General features: G+C 41.8%; 1 protein-coding gene across 1 annotated transcript in view; it reads right to left on the bottom strand.

Annotated features, from left to right (window-relative positions):
• Window positions 1–12159, bottom strand: part of Fry (FRY microtubule binding protein) — a 444403-nt gene extending 432244 nt beyond the window's left edge. The window contains exon 1 of the mRNA XM_090342230.1: window positions 11994–12159. The gene's annotated coding sequence lies outside the window, so the exon portion shown is untranslated. The remainder of the gene's footprint in view (window positions 1–11993) is intronic.
• Between the last annotated feature and the right edge of the window lie 10039 nt (window positions 12160–22198).

The raw sequence follows: 22198 nt of genomic DNA, 5'->3' as shown, positions 1-22198 counted from the left end.
TGCCTTGAGCAAAAAATAAAGTTAACAAGCAAACAAAAAGCAACTAACCTCATATAAATCCTAAGTGCTCCATGATTTCTTTTAAGGAAAGGCCAAAGAGATAACAATGTAAGTTTCATTAACAACAATGTATTTTCAAGAATGTATAAAAGAGGCTAACTAACCACTTTCCCTATCACAGAGCCTGTAACTAAATGCAGTCTTTATATTTCATCAGTGGCTCAGCAAAACCTAGAAATTTTTTTGTGGTTAGCTATAATGTATCCAGAACTAAAGGACAACAAATAGAGATACTGGTTCCCAATCTTGGCATCAGAGTACTGAAGGGAAACTTTCTTCCTGTTCTATTTTGGTAGACTTAATCCCACTGTTCTCCACTGAGGGGGTGAAGTCTCCTCCAGCAGAGAACACAGCTGCTCCAACCCCTTCTTTCTAAAGCCTCCCACCTATATACTCACTCCATGCAAGGAAGAAAAGACATGTGGAATGGGAGAAGAGAGAATTCTATACTGGCCTTGTGGAGGCTAGGAAAGGATCACTGCAGGTCTGTGACAGTAGAGGGAGAGTGTAGAGTGCCTTCAGTGACAGTCCCATGAGGTGAATGAGATAATATGCCTGCAACATTCACTAGACCATTACAGAACAGCTATTGCCAGAAGCAACCAGAACAGCAAGAAGAATTTCCCATTGGTACACTACTTGGGCAAATGAGCATACAAATTTATAACACATCTGTCCAGTAGGTACAAATGGCTCCACATGACAGACGAGGAAGCTAAGGTGGCCAGGTAATGATTATACACTGTCACGTGCCATGTTGTGCTAAAATCCATGGTCTGCCTATCAGGGACTTTAGGGTAAATACCTAACCCTTTTATTCTTCAGTTTGCTAAACCATAAAACATAAACAACAGGATCTATAATACAGTTTGTGGGGCATGTCACATCAAGAGTAAAAGACCTACCTCGTGGAAATCCAACCTGCCTGTCTCCTCGTTGGGAGGTTTGGCTGTGGTTTGTGATGTAAAATAAGGCTACCTGGAATCCATGGATTGGCCTCCACTGCCCTCTCTGACCGCACCTACCTCCCCCTGTCCTGCCCACCTTTATGCTGATAGACTCCTGCATCTTACTTTAGCCCCTTGTACTTTCCCAATAAACGAGCTTCTGCTGTGACAGTCTCCCTGGCGTGTCTGTGTCTTTCCTCTGGAGAGGGAGGGCTGGGTGAAGGCAGCCAGTTGGCCCTAACCTTTCTCGGTCTCATCTTAGTCGGGGCGTGTTCTCCTTGCCCTTCCTGCAGGTCAGGAGGCAAGGAGTGCTAACCCCCCCCCCTCCCGACAACAGTTGAATTAAAGGACACAAAGAAAAAATGCCAAATCCTTAGGGTGACCCCAGCCTTACAGTCTGTAACAATCACTGGTTTCCTTAGTCAGGAATGAATGAAGGACAGCAAATCCAGACCAGCCTGAATTGTGGGTCTTTCTAGGCTAGACACAAATTCAGTATGATCGCCCTCCAGTTTTCCTGGGAGATTGTTTCCAGGACCCCTGAGGGTGGCAAAATCCATATATGTTCAAGTCTTCTGAACATAGATTAACATTAGAACATGCCTACAGGGGGCTGGGAGCATGGCCTCGTGGTAGGGTGCTTGCCTAGTAAGCACAAAGCCCTGGGTTTGATTCCTCCATACCACATACATCGAAAAAGCTGCAAGTGGTGCTGTGGCTCAAGTGGTAGAACACTGGACTTGAAAAAGCCCACGGATAGTGCTCAGGCCCTGAGTTTAAGCCCCAGGACTGCTCCTTCCAAAAAGAACATGCATACAGTATCTCATATACTTCAACTTATCTCTAGATGACTTTTAATGCTAAACACAATATAAACACTATATAAATAGTTACAATACTGTATTAGGGACTAATGACAAGAAATTTTGGCTTGTTAAATCTAGAAGTGATCCTTGTTCCATTCCTATTCCTTTCTCCTTTTTCTTTCTTAGTTCCAGTCCTGGGGCTTGAACTCAATGCAGTTCAGTTTGACACTGGCCCTGAGCTTTCTTTGATCAAGGCTTTACCATTTGACTCATATCACCACTTTGGGATTATGAAGCCAAAATTTGGAGGCAAAAGTTTCACAGACTTTTCTGCCTCAGATCTCTCTCTGTCTCTTGAGTAGCTAGGATTCTAGGCATAAGCCACCATCATAAAACTTAAATATAAGTGATTTAAATTTTAAAAACAAAGTATTTTTGATCCAATGCTGGTTGAACCTGACAGTGCAGAACTTGTGGCCCGGAGGTGCTGACTGTGTAGCCAAGGCTCCTCCTCATCCTTACAAACCCCATCCTGAGTGTTCTGATGATTAGCAAAGTCATGGCACATAGAATGTCTGCAGTATTCTATGCAATGCTCACCGTCAGTTTTACCTCCAGCTCCAACAGGGGCAAGTAAACACTTCTTAGGGATACAGACTAAATGTTGATACTATTTTCAATAGTATGTGTTATAGAGACTGCTAAAGCAAAATCACTGAATCCCTACTGTTATTATGACTATCCAACCTGAAGTCTGTGGTTGATTTAAACAAATCTAGATTGATTTAAACTTCTACTTATGGCAGGGGTGGGGAACCTTTTATATTACAAGGGTCCTTTGGATATTTATAACATTATTTTCAGGCCATAAACCATTATCCACATAGGCCAATAGTGTGGCCTACTGGTAGAGTGCTTGTCTAGCTTGCACAAAGCTCTGGGTTCAATTATGTGGTAACTGAACCACATAGACAGAAAAAAGCCAGAAGTGGTGCTGTGGTTCACATGTAGAGTTCTACCCTTGAAAAAGCCCAAGGACAATGCCCTGGCCCTGAGTTCAAGGCCCAGACTGGCATGAAATAATTTATCCAGACAGGGAGATATCTGATGACAGCTGAGCAGACACAAGAATCATTTATGTCTGTCCTGTTGTTTACCAATGATCTTGAGGGCCTTACATAATCCAGGCCATAGGCACCTACCCTTGATCTAGAAAGACATAAAATGCAAACAAAATAAAGTTTTCACAATGGCTCACATTTATCATCCCAGTTATTCAAGATACAGAGATTAGGAGGGCTAGTTCAAGGCTAGTCCACTAGTAAGTGTGGTAGTATACACTTGCCAACCCAGTTACCCAAGAAGCTTAAATAGAAGGATCATGGCCCGGGCCAGTCTATACATAAATGTGAGACCCAATGTGAAAAATAACAAATGTAAAAAGGACAGAGGATGATTTCTAAAGTCCTTACAGTGTACTCTCTTTAATGGTGGTTCAAGGAGTGTTACTGTTATTTTTGTGTCTGAGTTTAACATATGAAAAAGAAGTCAACAGACAGGAAATTCTAACATTCCAGATTATTGTTACTTTTTTTTTTTTTGCTGGTTCTCAGGCTTAAATTTATGGGTTGGATACTTTGGTACTCAACATTAATGTTCCAGCACTTGAGCCACAGTTCTACCTATGGTCTTTTTTTTTTTTTCTTGATGATTAATAGGAGATAAAAGTCTCACTGACTTTCCTGTCTGGTCTGGCTTCCAAGTATCGTTCTCCAATCTCAGCCTCCTGAGGAGCTAGGTTTATAGAAATGAGTCATCAGCACCTAGTAATTTTTTTTGGTTTAAGCACAACTACATGTTTATGAGGTGGCAATTTTGAGTGTATGTTTTCAGCTCTGGAGCTTTTTGTGATGACATCAGATCTGTTATCTATGTTCCAAATCTCTGTTCTGCTCCTCCCTACCCGTTCTGCTTCTGCATGCTTGCGTTATATAACTTTCCATTCCTCATGTTCTTTCCTCACATGGCCGCTCTGCCTTTTAGAAAACTGCTGTGTGATGTTTCACTTTTCATGCCTTTCCCCTCTCTTTATCTCTTTTAGAAGATGTCACGAATATTCAGGAAAAAATATTAATTGCCTTCACAACTGAGATAAATGAATTTCTTTGCTTTCATTCCCTGTTCACCCCCACACAAACTTAATGCTGTGATACATCTAAAATCTATTACAGTATTTGGTTATGGCCCAAATTCTATTTTTTTCTGTTTCTTCAAAACATTGTCTCAAGGCAGGTGAGGGTGGCTCACTCGTGTAATCCTAGCTGAGACTGAGATCCAGGAGACTGAGATCTGAGGATTCAAAGCCAGCCCAAGTAAGAAAGTCTGTGAGACTTTTATCTTCAATTATCTACCTCCCCTCACCTGACAAAAAAAAAGAAAAAAGGCTAAACGTGAAGCTATAGCTCAAGTGGTAGAGTGTTAGCCCTGAAACAAAAAAAATTCAGGGATAGTGTCCAATCCTTGACTTCAAGTACAGGACTCATTTCACTGTAACAATGTTATTAATTGATGCCTTACTGCTTATTTTTATAATATTTGTTTTTGAGATAGGGTCTTGCTATGTGGCCCATGCAGGCCTTGAACTTTTTTTCCTCCTTCCTCCAGAAGAATGCGGAGATTACAGGCATATGTCATCATACACTAGCTAAGTGATCTAAATAATTTTAAGCATGAAGTCGCGACTATATTGTTTTTAAAAATGATTTTCATAAAATTGTAATAATGGTCATTTATGATACATATTTAGGGCAAGTTCACCTTTAAGACTCCTTTTTTTTTTGGTGGGTCATGGGGCTTGAACTCTGGGCCTGGGCGCTGTCCTTGGGCTCTTCAGCTCAAGGCTAATGCCCTACCCCTTGAGCCAAGGTCCCACTTCTGTTTTGTTTTGTTTTTTGCCAGTCCTGGGCTTAGACTCAGGGCCTGAGCCCTGTCTTGGGTTTTTTTTCTCAAGGCTAGTGCTCTACCACTTGAGTCACAGCACCACTTCTGGCCTTTTTCTATGTATGTGATACCAAGGAATCGAACCTGGGTCTTCGTGCATGCTAGGCAAGCACTCTTACCATTAGGCCAAACTCCCGCCCCCTGTTTTTTGTTTTTTAAAGCAGCTTTTCCCCCCAATAGTGGATTTGAACTCAGATCTTTCATACTTACTAAGAAGGTATCCTACCACTTATGCTTTGGGATCCTTTGTGTATTGACAGTTTTCAAGGTAAAAATCTCATGACTCATTTTTTCAGCTACTTCACTCAGTTGCCAGGATAAAAGTCATTCTTTACCTCACCAAATGAAATGATTTAAATCCATAAAGGCTATAGCTAAAACTAAAACACAAATAAATACTTAAAATGACCCCTGGAAGGCTGCCCCTTATCTCTTACCTTCTACCTCCACCATCCTTCTGGGGTCCCTCTTCTAAGTGTCAACACAGAGAAAAATTCTCCAGGAAGCCAAAGATTTATGAGTACTTCTGCCTAGGATTCCATTTGACACAATACTCTATTTTCATGCTGGGTATAATGTACATATGGAATAAGAGGCCAAAAGGTCATATACTCTTGGGTTGGTACAGATAAGCCCAAGGGCTGTGTAGACCAAGATCACACTCACATTCACAACCCAAGCCCTCGGCAATGCTTTCATTAGCCAGTGCTTTACTGAGTGAACACTGTCACTTTAAAGAGCTGTGTGTCTGCTTAGAAACAATGGGGGAGCAGCTGTGCACCAGCAAAGATACTCAGTGGCCATCAGTGCACACTAAGCAGAGAAGAGGTGTCCAGAGAGCCTCAAGGTACAAGTGTCTGCCAACACACAGGCAACCCCAGCAAGGAGTTACCCCTCCCGCTTAGGTCATTAGATTGACCTCCCATTTTGGCTTTATTATTTCTTAATGTGCCTGACCACAATTTTAAGGGAGAGACTTGGACTGTAAAAGCATTCTACGCATTAACCAACCACATAAAGACAAGTTCCGAGGCTGTCCTAACAAGAAGTCATTAATTTACCTTGCAGTGAGCTCAAACACTGTAGCCTTCACACAGGCCAGTCACTTATCATTATGAGTAATGTCCTGGGTCTAATCCCACATCCATTCCACTCACAGCCTCCCTCTGTCACAGTTAACATGGGGACATCTTGACTACCCTATGCCCAGATCTGTCACCACCACATGCCAGTATCATTATGTCGTATGTGTATAGTGTGTGCATTTCATCTGATTTATTTGATTAATATTGACACACAGTCAAGAAGAAAAGTGAATCTCACATTGTTGAGATTCATCATTTAGAAGCAAGAATTTGTATTGCATAATGGATACCGAAACTCCAATTTTGTTCTGGAATTGCATGTAGTTTTTAGAAAAATTGCATGTAATTTTCATGTTTCCTGACTTACTCTCATTACATAAGCAAGGTGAATAAGGAATTATCCCAAATACGATTAATGAGTAGATTTTAAGATCTCTTAGCTAAAGGAATATCTGCTCATGGGTTAAATAATGTGTGCGTGCGTGTGTGTGTGTGTGTGTGTACATATGCCAGTATTAGGCCCTGAAATCAGATACCTGAGTACCTGTCTTTAATCTATTTCTGCTCAAGGCTAGTATTCTACAGCTTGAGCCACATCTTCAGCTTTTTGGTAGTTAACTGAAGGTAAGAGTCTCAAAGACTTTCCGGCCTGGGCCACCTTAGTACTGTAATCCTCAGATCTCAACCTTCTGAGGAGCTAGGATTATAGGGGTAGGGATTAGCCACCAGTGCACAGATTCATTTATGTTCCCAAAGGCTTAAATATTGTCTTAAGTCCTTTTGTATCTTTGGTGGTTTAACCACTATCTGGATACCCTGCATGTAATACACACTTTCTCACTTTTTCCTTTTCTCTAAACACTGTACATCTGGCCACTGTATCAATCAAGGGCTGCACGTCAGAATGGTCAGGCCATCTGGCACCATGACTCAGATTTAATTAATGTTTACCAAATGAGTGCAGATGTCAGGTCTTGAGTTAGGTGCCCCTGCTCTTTTGACAGTGAACTCAAAATATCCCAAGGCCTAATTCCGTCGTTGACTATGTGCAAACATCCTCAGGTTTTAACTACGTTTTATTTTTTATATTCAGATGTGTGGACATACAGGGCCTTGGTGACCTGGAGGGACTGCTCTCTCAGGGATGCCCATTACCTGGAGAGACGAAGGACTCTCCCACAACAAACCAACCCAGAGCCCAGCCCACCATCCACTTCACCAGATTCTCACATCTGAGGCTGCTATTGTCCCAGCACCGGTACTGGACATTAGGCATAGGGCCTCTGCCTCTAGTCCTTCCTAACACAGCCTGGTCTGTTCTTTCCCACCAAAGCCATATTAAAGACTCCTGTTTGCACTGTTCCCTGATCCCTCACCCAATTCCGAAACAACTCTTAGAGCTAGGTGCGGGTGTTCAAGGCTGTAATCCTTTAGGAATCTGAGGATCATACTTTGAAGCTAGCTAGCCCAGGCAGGAAAGTCCATGAGATTCTTCTCTCCAATTATCAAATAAGAAAACTATAAGTGGTCTTGTGGCTCTAGAGATAGAGCATGAATCTTGAGCAACAACAACATATAAAGGTAAGAAACAGTACCCAGGCTTTGAAATCAAGCCCCAGGAGCGGCACTGGCATGCATACATACGCATGCACATGCATGCATACATACATACATACATACATACATACACACACACACATACACACACATACACTATCCTGTATCCCAGATACCAACAATCCGTGTCAATGTCACATAATTAAAGACTTAGTTTTCTTTAAACTCCTCTTTGTATTCAGTAAACAGGATCTAAACATTTTCTTTGGCATCTACATTAGTTAGTCCAGCATATGTCAATAAAATGTAGTAAGAGAAATTACAAGTAAATTATTTCAACATACAACCCAAAGACTAAGTTAACAATTATTCCTAGTACAAAGAAGAACCAGCTCTGTTCTTGTTGTGTCTTTCACCATGTAAAAACTGTGTCATTTGTAGTTAGGCACACGGGGGGATGACCCTCTGTCCATATCAATTATTCTCTCCTGAGGAAGCCAACTGAATGCATGCAGCGACAGATCTGTGTCAGGATGCCTTTGTTGGAATGGCAACTCTGTGTCTCTTTGCAAGTCCAGCTGTTTCATATATGAACTACAGGAGTCTCTGGTAGTGCTAATTCACCTCAGATACTTGTCAAAGATGGTGACTGAGTGTGTTTGTCATTTCTTCTACTGGCATCTTTACCCAACCTCCTGTGCTTTGTTGAGAAAGGCATTGTGCTGACTATGCAGCAATGAGGAAACAGAGGCCCAGACATATGGAGTCTCTGAAGTCAATATGTGTCTTAGTATCAATGGTATTCAACTGCTCTATGAAAATTGTATGTATTCATGGTATAATCATCATGTCTCTGCATAAGCATAAACTCAGGAACAGCTATTCATTTGTTTTCTTAACTTCTATGAAGTTATGGTTGTTGTTGAACCTGCATGTGTTAGCTTAATTGCATTTAAATTGTTTTCAGAAGGATAACACTATGCATTGACCCTGCAAGGAGGCAATGAAGAATAGCAGGACATAAACATTATATGACTAAAGGAAACATTCACCCTTGATTGGCATCTTTGTAATTCCTCACAGAATAAGGTCTAACGGCTTTACTAGACTCAAGGAAGAAACACTTTGATGAAGCTATGTGATGGTCTATTACTGAGATTCCTGGATACTCCTTGTGCATTACAATCCAAACAATGCCACCAAACAAACATGCAGGGGGAAAAAAAAAGCACCAAGACCCATGGAAGAGACGAAGGAAACTCACAAGCCATGAAAGACCAGTGTTAATCTATCTGTATAGTATCAGAGCTCAGTGTGAAAGTGGTATGTCTTAATAAAGCTGGCAGGGTTTTCTTTTTTCTTAGATAACATGAAAACAGCATGTCTTACCAATAGTGACCTTTTAGATTTCTGAAACATGAAAAACAAGATACATCTTGTTAACTGAGAAGTTTGAGAGAAAAAAATAGATTGCAGAGTGGAAGTTTGTGGATTCTGGACACATTGAAGTTGCCATGTGCACAATTTAGGTGAATGTATAAGGTTAGCCATTTGGTACGATAGTGCAGTTTGGAAGAAGTCCAGTTAACTAGCATCCCAACCATGTTTCTGGCACCTTTTCCATTCTGGGGCTAGCATGTGACAATGTGCAAAACTCATGTTCTACTTTCCCCATTTAATTGGCACTGCTCTGGTTTCTTGGAAGTTTAGGGTTACAGAGCACGGATGCTGGGCTCTGCTTTCCACTCAAGCCTTACTACTGCTACTTTTAAAATAAGGAGTGAAATACAGACGGGGTGGTCATCTGAAAGTATACACAGGGCACTTTGAAATTCTTAATACCAGGGGAACAGCAACAATTTGCCAAGCATTAAGGACAAGCTTCCAGACAGTATATGATCACAGTTCAAAAACCTATTTATGGAAGTGGAGCTGGGGCTCAAGTGGTCTGGGGCTAGCCATGAACAAAAAAGCCTAGGACCCAAGTTCAAGCCCCACACAAACAAAAACAAGAATAAATTTCTTGCTTGGCTTAGTATTCTAAATCATTTTAGAATCAGAGAGAGAAAGAGACAGAAAGGAGAAAGGAGAGAGGAGAGAGGAGAGGAGAGGGAGAGGGAGAGAGGGAGAGAGAACATAGAAAAAGGAAACACACATAAGCACACAGAAAGGGAAAAGAAATGATAAAACAACAACTTTATAAAACAAATACCATTTTTCAGGCACAGTTTCAAAGCTTATTGTGACTCAATTGTGGTGAGTTTTATTGCTGTTTGGACAAACAAATCACCTGGGCATGAAATTGGAAGTAGGGCCAGACATGGGTGGCTAACCAGCACAATCCTAGTCAGGAGGCTTTTATCTGAAAATCACAATTTGAAGTCAGCTAGGGAGATAAATTCATAAGATTCTTCTCTCCAATGAATCAACAAAAAGCTGAAGCTGGAGGCATAAATCAAATAGTAGAGCACCAACCTTGGGTGAAAAGTCATGAAGCATTCAGTTCAAGCCTCAGTTTCCTGCATGTGCACGCACACACACACGCCCGCGCGCACACACACACACACACACACATATATATACATATGCGCACACCTAATCAGAAGTAGATGTGCAGCCACATGTATGATCAAGACAACAGGTAAAATGTTTTCTACAGGGTGAACACATACTTCAATAGCGCAGACATTACATTACAGCGTATATGTGGCATTCCCCACTATGGTGGAGGCCTGCTTTCTGTTCCTAGGTCCTACACTTGTGGTCAGCCATAAGTGGGGAATTCACAGATTTGTAGTTCTAATACTACTTTCCTCAGTGACTTTATTTGCTGTCTTTCTCTTAAGTAGACCGCTATATGAGGAATTCCCTCCAAGTTGGTACAGGAGGTTGTGTAAGCCAGTGTAAGCCAGCCTGGGATATATTGTTGCCCGCTAATAGGGTATACTTCCGAGTGCTGCTCTAAAATAGCCTTGGGTGCTTGAGGGAAGACAGACTGCTCCTTAAGTGCCAGGGAAGAGAATGCTGAAACTGACTTAGCTGAAAGAACGAGGGGTTGACCTGTCCAGAGGATTCCTTTAGACCCATGGAGATGGAGCAGCTGGGGGGGTCTAGAGAAAGCCATGTGCACACAGCAGTGATGTCCCCCCCCCACACACACAAAAGACAATCTATTAAGGGATCTGATACAACAAGCTAGTAGTGATAGCATATAGTGCCATATTTAGATTTCCTACTAGGTTAAAGCAGGGCAACATCTTATATGTAAGTTATAGTGTACAGACATAAAATCAACAGACCTGAATGAAAATGCCCTTGACTAAGATGTTTCAAGGATACTATGAAGTTGTGTGTCAATGTATCTTGATGAGAACAGAATGTGAGAAGCCAGATGTGTAATATTCAGAATCACACAGAATTCAACACTTTTAGATTTTCTAATTGGAAAGGCATGTGCTGTCTCCATGGCATGTCACATACATGATGAATAAAACAGGCACATACATGATGAATAAAACACATCTAGCTCTAACCAATAGTCCTCTACATTACAGGAAATTGTATAAAGCAAATATTGCTCATGTAACACATCTTCCTTTTCTTGTGTGTGCCAATACCAGGGCTTATCCTCAGAGCTTCCTACTCTCTTTTAGCTTTTCTGCTAAAGCCTGGTAGTCTACCACTTGAACTCCATTTCCAACATTCTGGTGGTTAATTGGAGGTAACAATCTCACAGACTTTCTGCAGAGGCTGGCTTCGAACCCTGATGCTCATATCCCAGTCTCTAGAGTAGCTAGGATTACAGGCACCTGCACCTGACTTCCATCTCCCTTCAAAAGGCAAAACGTCTACACCTCTTCATAATCTGCAATTGCCATCCCCCCCTCCCTAATAGGCGGGCCTTAACTTCCAGCCACTTCATTGAGTTCCACAGCACCTGTCCCAGCACTAAGACACTAAGAGAAGACGCAACTCAAAGCAGGTGGCAATCAGAAACCCTTCAAGCTCGAACAGATGTGACCAGGGCGCCTTAGCACACAGCGGATCTGAGGACAGCTGATTGGCGAGCACGGTTGGCTTGCGACGTTGAAGCTCTGAGGGCAGAGGCATTCCCTCCAGCAAGGTTCTGGGTTCCCACAGGGACCCGAGTTCTCGTGCGTCCACGTGCAACGCTCGGCGCGCCGGGCCTGGTGGGCTCTGCCCGGCTTCGGACAGCGCGGGGACCTCGGGGACCATCCATCAAGTCCAGCTCTTCCAACTCTAGACATCAAACTTTCTCCCTGAACAAAACCCCTCTGACACTGGGGGTGCCCTCAGCCGCGGCTGGGGACCCAGCGACACAACCTCCCCCCCCCCCCGCCCCCAGCTTCCCTAGGCCCCTCCCCCTCTTCCTCCCCGGGAAAGCGGCCCGGACGTACGGCGCGGCCCCGTCCAGCCCCACCCACCCACCCACCCACCCTCGGCGGTCCAGGGAGCCGCCCGCCTGACAAAGCCACTTCTCCGGGGTGGGGAGTGGGGCGCCGGCCGGATTCGGGTACCTTAGGAGGAGGCCAGGACAGCAGCGCTGGAGGAACCACGCAGCATCCCCGCCACACCGCGCTTGCCACCGCCGGAGGATACTTCGCTGGAGCCGAGCAGAGCTGAAGCCCCGGGGAGCTGAGCCGCCGCCTGCGCCCGCCGCGCTCTCTCTGCGCTCGGCTCTGCCGGCTGACTGCACCCGGGCTCTGCTGCCGGGCGACCGCCACTGTCAAGTGGAACCCCGCCCCCTGCGGGCCGGGCGAGCCGCGCAGCTCTCCCGCCCCCCACCCGCGCCGGCCTCCCCGCCGCCCCCGTCCGGACGGGCTGCCGCGCCGATTGGTTGCGGCAACCTCCGGCCCCGCCCCTCGCCGCTGGGACCGCCCCCCTCGCCGAGCAGCCCCGCGCGGGGCCCGCCCTCTCCAGGGGCGCGCGGGGTGGGCGGGGTCCCCGCGCGGGGCGCGGCTTCGCCCGGGCAGCCGCACGCGCGCCGAGCCGGGTCTTTGCGGTTTCGCCCTCTGCTTCGCCAACCCAGAGATAAACAGATGACCCAAGAGAAAAGAGGAAAAAAAAATAATAAAAAGAGGAAATAGGTTCACCAGGGCCCTGGGCAGGGGGGGCTGTGGCTCCTCTCCTTTCGTTCGTGTGAAATCTGATTTCTCTATCAAAATGCGCCTTACCAAGCCCGGGACCTGCTGTCTACCTCGGATGGAGACTAGCGGAATTGCCCAGCGAGAGTGCTCGAGGTGGTTTCTGTTTGATTATTTTCAGCCCGAAGGTGCCCTTACATACCTCGTAAACTTCATTATGAAACAAGAACTAAACCAGGTGAACTCGTACAAGGTCACAGAACATGGGAGGTGGAGAGTGACTGCATGGAGATGTCAGATCAAAGCTGCTGCAAATGCGGCTCCAACCTGCCTGCCTGCCTGGAATCCTGACTACTCAGGTGGTGGGGATCTGAGGATCAAGGTGCAAAGCTAGCTTGGGCAAGGAAGCCCAACAGGCAATTAGCCACTGGAGATACACACACACATACACACACACACACAAAGTGGAAGTGGAGGTGTAGCTCATGTGGTAAGGCACTGGCTTTGAGTGGTCAGCACCCAGGCTCCGAGTTCAAGTCCCCAAACCGATACACACACACACACACACACGCACCAGAAAGAAACAAAAGGCACTCTAAACTTTATTTTTATCCTCATTCACCCAAGGGAATGCTCAAGTGTTATGTGGATCCTATGACAATAAATTTAAAACGTATAGCCATAGAAACTAGATAAGGAGTTTCCAGGAAGAAGGAATTGGAGAGTGATAGCTAATGGGCAGGCTTTTCTTGGGGAGGGGCAGGGGAAGTTCTGCATTGTTTTACTTTTATTGTTATTATAAAGGTGCTCAATTCATATATTATGGATATCATCAGGTTGTACATTTTATTTATTTATTTATTTTTGCCAGTCCTGGGCTTAAACTCAGGGCCTGAGCACTATCCTTGGATTTTTCTCAAGACTAGAGCTCTACCACTTGAGCCTCAGCACCACTTCTGGCTTTTTTTCTATGTATGTGGTACCGAGGAATCGAACCTGGGTCTTCGTGCATGCTAGGCAAGCACTCTACCACTAGACCAAACTCCCAGCCCAAGGTTGTACATTTTAAATAGGTCAACTTTAGGACATGTAAATTATATCTCCATAAAGCTGATTTAAACACATGCACAACTAGCAAGTTTCTCCTCATTTATTCCTAAGGCAACAGACTCAAGCCCTCTGTTCAGGTTCACAATCTGCTCACGATTAGACAGTCTAAAGAGTCAGGATGTCATAACTACTCATATCCTCTGCTTCTTTCTGTATTTGCAGACATTGTCTTAGCAGAATAATCAACAAGTGCCAAGCCAGCAGGTCAAAACAGGAACTTTTATGCAAAAGAAATGGATTCACACCAGGCACCATGCCTTATGCCTGTAACCCTAGCTACTCAGAGGCTAAGATATGAGGGTCACGATTCAAAGCCAGCCCAGGCACTAAAGACAGTGAGACTCTTATCTCCAATTAACCACTAGAAAACCGGAAGTGGCACTGTGGCCCAAGGCTTAGGGCAGTAGCCTTGAGCTGAAGAGCTCAGGGACAGCGCCCAGGCCCAGAGTTCAAACTCCACACCCGACAAAAAAATAAAAATAAAAAAGGATTCTCTCAGAAAAACCAACCCAGGGAATAAAGTCCATAAGACTTTTATTTCCAATTAACCACCCAAAATATGGAAGTGCAGCTGAGGCTCAATTGTAGAGTGCTATCATTGAGCAAAAAACCCAAGGGACAGTGCACAGTCAAGTAGTGGCTCAAAAATAAATAGCAAATAAATATAAATAAAAGCAAGTACCCTCCTCTCAAAAGCCAGTCACCAAAAGTAATGGTGCTCTAGGAAATTCTAATATCCCAGCCATTTGGGGGGACCCTAAACACCCCAGCAATAGAGTCAGCGGCACTTAGTAAATCCAGCTAGGAGTCACTTTAATAGCAGCCCAGCATGTACTCTCCCCCTTAGAGCTGATAGAGAGCAGCCCTGACCTTTAGTGAGGCTGAGCTTTTAAAGGTAAACACCACCAATAGGTGGTAGTCACCATATGATGTCACCTTAGGATGCCATAGTCAATAACCACAAGGATGAAACCACACACAGGTGGTGGAGCAGGTTAAGCAGTTTTACAGAAACAAAACCAATTTGGAAGCTAAGCCTGCCAGGTTATTATAGAAATCTACACAACACATAAATAGCAGTATATCACAACTGTGGTCTTTGTGGGTAGAATGAACGACTAGCTGGCATCCATCCAGTCATTCAGTAACCAGTGTCCATTTTTACCAATTTACTCAGGCAGAGGTATAAAGATTAAAATGTATCTCAGCCTTCCAGGAATCCATAATGCAATAAATGTTAGCATTACGAAGATAAGCAGTATATAGTGTATTACAGCTGAAGGAAGGACCTAAGCATAGTCATACAATGGCTAGACTAGGGGGCCATGTCTGAGCAGTGGCCATGGAGCTGTGGGAGAGATATGCCAGGAAACGTAGGTGGACAATTAGAGGACCAGGTAGAACTGTGGGTGAGAGAGCTCAGTTTAGGAGGAGCAGACCCAGAAGCTGGTCCTCAGTGGCTCACATCTGTAATCCTAACTATCTAGGGCACTGAAATCTGGAGGATCAGAGCACAAAGCCTGCCTAGGCAAAATGAAAACGAACAAACAAAAAAGTCTGACTTCATCTCCAATTAACTATCAAACAGCTGGGCTGGAAGCATAGCTCAGGTGGTAGTGCTCCAGCCCTAAACAAGTGAGTCAACAAACTTGAGGCTCTGAGTTCAAGCCCTAGTCCCAGAAAAAAGAAAGGGAAGGAAGGGTGGAAGGGAGGGAGGCAGGCAGGCAGGCAAGCAGGCAGACATATTAGGAAGTAAATTTTGAATTCCTTCCTGGTCTTTTGTATACCAGTGTAGTGTAGAATACTGGTGATCATCATAATCTAAACCAATTTATGGACCTATAAAAAAACAATACTAGCACCCACTGTTCACACAGCTTTCCCTTCTCAGAGAACAGGGGATGTGCTCAAGGCCTTTTGGTTTCTGAGTAGTAAAGCTGGAAAGATGCTATCTCCTGGTTATGGATCCCTTTTTCTTCATCTTGCTGGTTTTCCAAGTTATGAAGCTGGAGTTGAGTCGAGCAGCAAAACCTTGGATTCTGGAATTTAGCAGTTAAAAACAAATCCATCCATCATGAAGAATGATACCGTCATTTACTGGGAAATGGATTATGTTAAGTAACTCAGGCTCAGAGAGACAAAAGATACATGTTTTCTCTCCTGTATGGAAGTTAATTCTAAATGATAAACTTATGTAAACAGATACAGGATCATATACATATTTACACAAACATATTTACTAGAGTATGGTATATGCAGGAAAGGATTACAATGACATAATTCCTTCGAACAACTAAATTAGTTTGACCAAATGAATATCAGAAAACAGAAACATGTATTATCGACAGGGACAGGAGTAAGTCAAGGGGCAGTGGGGCAGACAAATGGAGAAAGGAAGGGTGAGAGAATGAAGTCACAATATTGTATGTGTATATGTGTGTGTATGAGACAGACAGACAGACAGACAGAGAGAGAGAAAATAGAACTAGGAAAATTGAGGGGATAGATTGGGTTGGGAGAGATGAGGGAGAACAATGAAAGGGGTGATGCTGACACAGAAGCATTATACTCACAAGCTGATACATTAAATTAAAACCCTTTTGTACTTTTCAAAGTACAAGATAATAAATTAAATAAATAGAATATATATTCTAAATTTTTCTACTTAAATAAATAGAATATTTCCGTTCCCCATCAGCATTCCTATCTCCATACTTCCATCCCCATCTCAATGAGGTCCTCCAAAAATATCTGTTGGGTATCCAATGTGGTTTACTTATCAGAAAGAATCAATTTCTTTCCATGCTAATTATCTATAGTGCTGACAGGCATTATGAAATTTGGAAATTAATTGGCCCACATAAACACGTGTGTTCCAGAGTATTGGGACAAAGTTGCTGAAACATGAGAGAACTGCCTCAATACTTTCCATACACTTTAATAAGCTGTGAATTGAACTTTAAATCAAAATACCTGAAATTTAAACGGGTCTCAATCTTCTATGAGATCACTCTATTAACATTTTAGCCGTAAATAAATTAAATACTTAGGGGCAGAAGAATTTTAATACAAAATTTTTAATCCCTGGGACGATAACTTACTAGAGCTTGTAAAGACTTTTGGAATTTTCTTTTTCTTTTTTTTTTTGATTTTTAAAAGTTTATTAGTGGATCCTGGAAAAGTTTATTGTACTCTTCTGTATTTTTCAATAACTCACAGATTTTCTTATATATGCTCTAGTATTTCTTAAAAAACTGTTAATTCTACCTAAGAATACATCTTCTTATTCATTACTTTCATCTTTTTTTATTAAAGAATTTATTAACATTGATTTTTACATCATATTTTAAATGTCAAGTTTAACAAACAAGTGTTCAATGAGGGAATCTCTATTTACAATCACTGGGACTTAGTATTTAGAACTTAATCAAATTAGGCTAAGGGTTTGTATGTCATAGAAACATTAATTTATGAAATAAAACATTATGTCTATAGAGTCATAGGTTTTTATGTCTATATAGTTATGTTTGTATTTCCATTAGCATGTCCATAGCTTTGGGTATGCAGTTATTGAGTCCTCGCTCTTGTACTCTTTGGATTTAATAGCCACATATTAAGGATACTATGCGCCTTTTGTTCCTTAGGTCTTGACTTGTCTCACTCAACATGATTTGCTATAGATGGAATTTTCTTTTTAATAGCAGTCTTTGGGATGGTATATGGGACATATAGATGCTAAGCTAGTGCCCTATCACTAGTTACATCCTCAGTCCCTTTTTTCCTTTAATTTGTCCTGATGCTGCAGCTTGAATCTAGGGTATAGGAACTGTTCCTTACCTATTTTGCTCAAAGCTGGCATTCTACCACTTGAGTCATTGTTCCACTTGCATGTTTTTGGTTGTTAATAGGAGAAAAGAACCTCACAGACTTTCATGCTCAAGGCTGGCTTCAAAACATAATCCTTAGATCTCAGCCTCCCAAGTAGCCTTCTTTTTCTTTTTCTGTACTGGCCAGACTCATCACCCCCCAACCCATTCATCAGGATCCAGTATCTAATATCTAATGAACACCCCATAAACTTCTGTGCAGAAATCTGGGGAATCTAAAAGAAGAAAGGAAGGTTAATCTCCCTGGAGTCTAATTCAAACGAGGCTGTAGCTATTTTTCTTGCAGGAGCAGATGCTGTCCCACCCCAGGGAGTGATTATGGGTTGGAAGACATCTACTGCATAGATCTCTAAATGAATACTTTTATCGATAGAAACAGGAGATAAGCATTCCAGTTCCCTGTATTCAGAAGAAAATAATTTGAGCCCAAAGCTTAGTTGGGCCACCTATGGTAGCTTGTGAAAAAGTCTTTGGGATGCACATTGTGTGCTGTGTGCTGGCTCAGCTGGATGTCAGCTGTCAACTCTGTTTCCCTAGCCATGGCTTTGCAGCCTTTGCTGGCAGGCCTTCTCCTTTTCAAGGTCACAGGGCAGGGTTTTAGGGACAGTGATCTTTCACCCCTTAGGATGCCTGAAGGATCTGTTGTCAGAGGTGAAAAGTCAGAGTGGGGTTAGAAGAGTTGGAGGAGAAGGATGGAAGGGTGACATATTGAGTTAAAACCCCTTTGTTCAATTACTTAAAGATAATAATAATATTTATATAAGTTGGAACCCAAACACTTCCTGGTTGAACTAGATCCTGGTATTCTCAATCAACTAGATTAGTGTTCCTCTGTATTCTAGAAAAATCAGTTTATGTCCAAAAATTACTTATGCTTCAATAGCAGGAAGGAAGTTCATCAGCAGATATTAACTTCCAACGGGATAGGCTAGATTGAACAGGGGAGAGGGAATGACAGAAGGGTCATTGGTCAAGATGCATTGTATTCATAAATTGAGATATTGAATTGAAATTCCTTTGCAAATTAAACCTAATAAAAATAAAATTAATAAAGTATATAATAAAAACGAATCAGCACAAAGTAAAGAAGAAACTTGAATGCAATGTAAATATGAAACATATCAATTGTCCTTTTGTCATTATTAAGAAGCTATACAAAGTTTCCATTTAACAAAACAGTTGATGAATATGATATATCTTGATCCATGTCACCGCTTTTCAGTATTTTCACCCATCCTTCCCCTACCCTCACTCTTCTTAATTTTGTAGCTTATGCCCTGGATTCTTGTTAAGTTCTGAATTAAAACTAGTGCGACAGTACACCCCCACACTCCTTCTCTCTCTCTTTGAGAGAGTCTGTAATGGCAGCTATTCCCTAACTGACACACAAATGTGCACGCCTGTATTCCTAGTTACACAGGAGGCTGAGGTCTACAGATCTCAGTTGGGAGCCAGCTCAGATACGAAAGGTTGTAAAACACATCACCAATTAACTGCCGAAGAACCCACAAATGGAACTGAGGCTCAAGCGGTAGAGTGCTATCCTTGAGCAAAAAGACAAAGGACAGGACACAGGCCTCAGGTTGAATGAAGTCCCAGTACCTGCACAAGAAAAACCATAAAAAGAATGATTCTGTCTTGATGACTAGGGAAAGCATTATGCTGGAAGTGGAGGTGACAGTAAGGGATGAATAAGAAGACAGCAGAGTTACAGCGTATAAAATATATTCAGGTTCCACTGATGAGTGGATCAACACGATGTGGTATTTGTACACAATGGAATTCTATGCTGCTGTCAGAAAGAATGACATCACCCCATTTGTTAGGAAATGAAAAGACTTAGAAAAAATCATATTAAGTGAAGTAAGCCAGACTCAAAGGAACTTAGGCTCAATGGTTTCCCTCATTCGTCATAATCAGTAGAAACCTTGGGCTCTACTAGCAGAGATTTACAATAGAACAAAATCTTGATACATAAGGACATATAGTATGAAGCTAATTGAATGGACCTCTAGGATATAGAAACAAAAGCCATATAATGAATGATTGTTGTCCTTAATGTACTATGTTATCTCTCATCTCTTTTGCTGTCCCTTTGTTATCTCATATTGTTACAATATCTCACATTATCTGATATATTAGATATATTTGTATTTGGTTATTTGAAATTGGATAAGGAAGGGGGAAAAGAAGATGAGGGGTGGGGTGGAGGGAGGGAAATGGGGACTAAGACATGTGAAAGGGTATCAATGTATGTGAATTAATGCACCTTATATCTGGCAAATATAATGTAACCCTTCTATTAATTACAATAAAAATATATGAAAGAAAAGAAGAGGAAACTGAACTTACAGTGGTGTAGGGGAAGGCAGCCTTCTTCAAACCTACAATGAAGTCTCAGATGAAACCACCATCCCCTGCTGGTGTGCTCCCTCGCACTTGGAGCTTCAGCTTCTGAGAGAAACTAGATTCACAAGGAAATAAAATTATGTTGTTTAATCTGAATATATATATATATATATATATATATATATATACATTCAGGTTCCAGAAGAAATCAAGATGCTAGCACAGATGAAATGTGGAGGGGATATTGAAGAATGAAGCTGGACATATATGTTTCTGTAGCTTAAACCTCTGAACTCATCTCTGCATTTATGTTTAAATTAATTCTCTGGAGAAAGATATATACTTAACAAGGAACAGAAACAGGCTTTAAGTACCCCAGTAGTTACCGCAAAGAATGAGAAAAATAAAATTTTTCATATTATATGAGAGGAAAATCAAGCATAATATATCTAACTGCTTCAAGCCAAGCACGGCAAAGATGCTTTAGTAGATTGGAAGATCAGTTATCCTCCAAGGGACCTACTATTGTGACATTTAACCAGAAAGAAACCCAAAATTTAGACTAGGATTACAGCTCTTGCTTTTCTCATGGAAGACTTCCTAGTGATTATTAAGAGAAGCTGACATGTGTAACTCCAGTAACCTTAAGTGATAGAAGAAAAGGCAAAGGAAAAGGGAAGGGAGATGGCAAGAGGCAGGAGAGGGGAAAGGGAAGGGTCGGGGTGGGGAAGGAAAGGAAAAAGAAAAGGGAGCCAAATTAATCTGTGTTTGTAAAGGAGACTGAAATAAAAATTATCTTTTAAAGAAATGGCTTGAAGGCCATGTTGAGTGAGATAAGTCAAGACTAAAGGAACAAAAGGCTCATGGTATACTTAATGTATGGCTATTAGATCAAACAGTACAAGAGCGATGACTCAATATTCGAGTACCCAATGTTATAGACATGGTATTGAAAATATAAACATGACTACATAGACATAAAATTTATGACTCTATAGACATAATGTTTTATTACATAGCTTAATATGTATCCATGACATACAAACCCTCAGCCTAATTTTAATTATGTTCTAAAATCTAAGTGCCAGTGATTGTATATAGAGATTCCCTTCTTGAATACTTGTTTGTTAAACATGTCATTTGAAATATGATGTAGAAATCAATGTTAATAAATTCTTTAATAAAAAATAATAACAATAGGATGATGCTAAATGAAAGGATCTCCAGGACATAGAAACAAAAGCCATATATTGAGTGATTGTTGTCCTCAATGTACTATGTTATCTCTCATCTCTTTTGCTGTCCCTTGGTTAACTCATATTGTTAGAGTATTTCACCTTGTTATCTGATATATTGTATATATGCTTGATTGGTTATTTGAAATTGGATAGGGAAATGGGGACCATGACATGAGAAAGGGTATCAATGTATGTGAAGTAATGCACCTTCTATCTGGTGAATAAAATGTAACCCTTCTATTAATTACAATAAAAATATATGAAAAAATAAAAAAATAACAAAAATTGTAGAGAATCAGCATCGAGTAGAGAAAAAACAGGTACTAGCACACACACACACACACACACACACACAATGTCAGTTTTCTATTTCTATTGTTTCTGCTTCAATTTTTATTTGTATTACTTCTAGGATGGAAACTACTGCCATAATCTAGTATTTAATTATCCAGTAGGAAAGTCATAACTGATCATTTTCTTTGATAGTATGATATAGTCACATATATGACTTACAGGTTTCATTGGGACAGAGTTAGGGAATCTCTGATTTTTCCTTTGTCATCTTTTAATACGAAGTTAAAAGAACTCCAAGACCACCTCCATTTCCAATAGTAATTGTAAACCTGGAGGTGCCCGAGACAATACTCACTTTGATAATCTACTGAAACAATCACAGAACTCCATGAAATCTGTAACAGTCACAGTACATGACTGGACAATAATCATCAACTGGAAAGGATCTGGATGTAAAATGAGCCCCCCCCCCAAAATTAGCACATGCACCAGAGTTTGGTGAGTTCCATAGACAGAGCTTCCTTCCCAGGGGAGCCATGAATGGGGCTCCCCTAGAATGATATGCCATCTTTCTCTTTCTCTTCAGATAAAGCCACTCTCATGATTTAATGGAATCCTAGTGAACTCCTAAAGATCTGATCTCCCCCGCAGGGAGTTAGGGTTTAATACATAAATTTTGGTGAGACACAAGCATGCATTTCATAACATGGGCTTTACAGATGGTGTACATGACAATCAACTTCATAAAACTAAGTTATGA

Source organism: Megascapheus bottae, chromosome 11 (genome assembly GCF_031878675.1).
Source record: "Megascapheus bottae isolate mThoBot1 chromosome 11, mThoBot2.hap1, whole genome shotgun sequence".
NCBI classification, from domain to species: domain Eukaryota; kingdom Metazoa; phylum Chordata; class Mammalia; order Rodentia; family Geomyidae; genus Megascapheus; species Megascapheus bottae.
The sequence above is the reverse complement of the archived record's forward strand: the minus strand, read 5'-3'. Positions and strand labels throughout refer to the sequence as shown.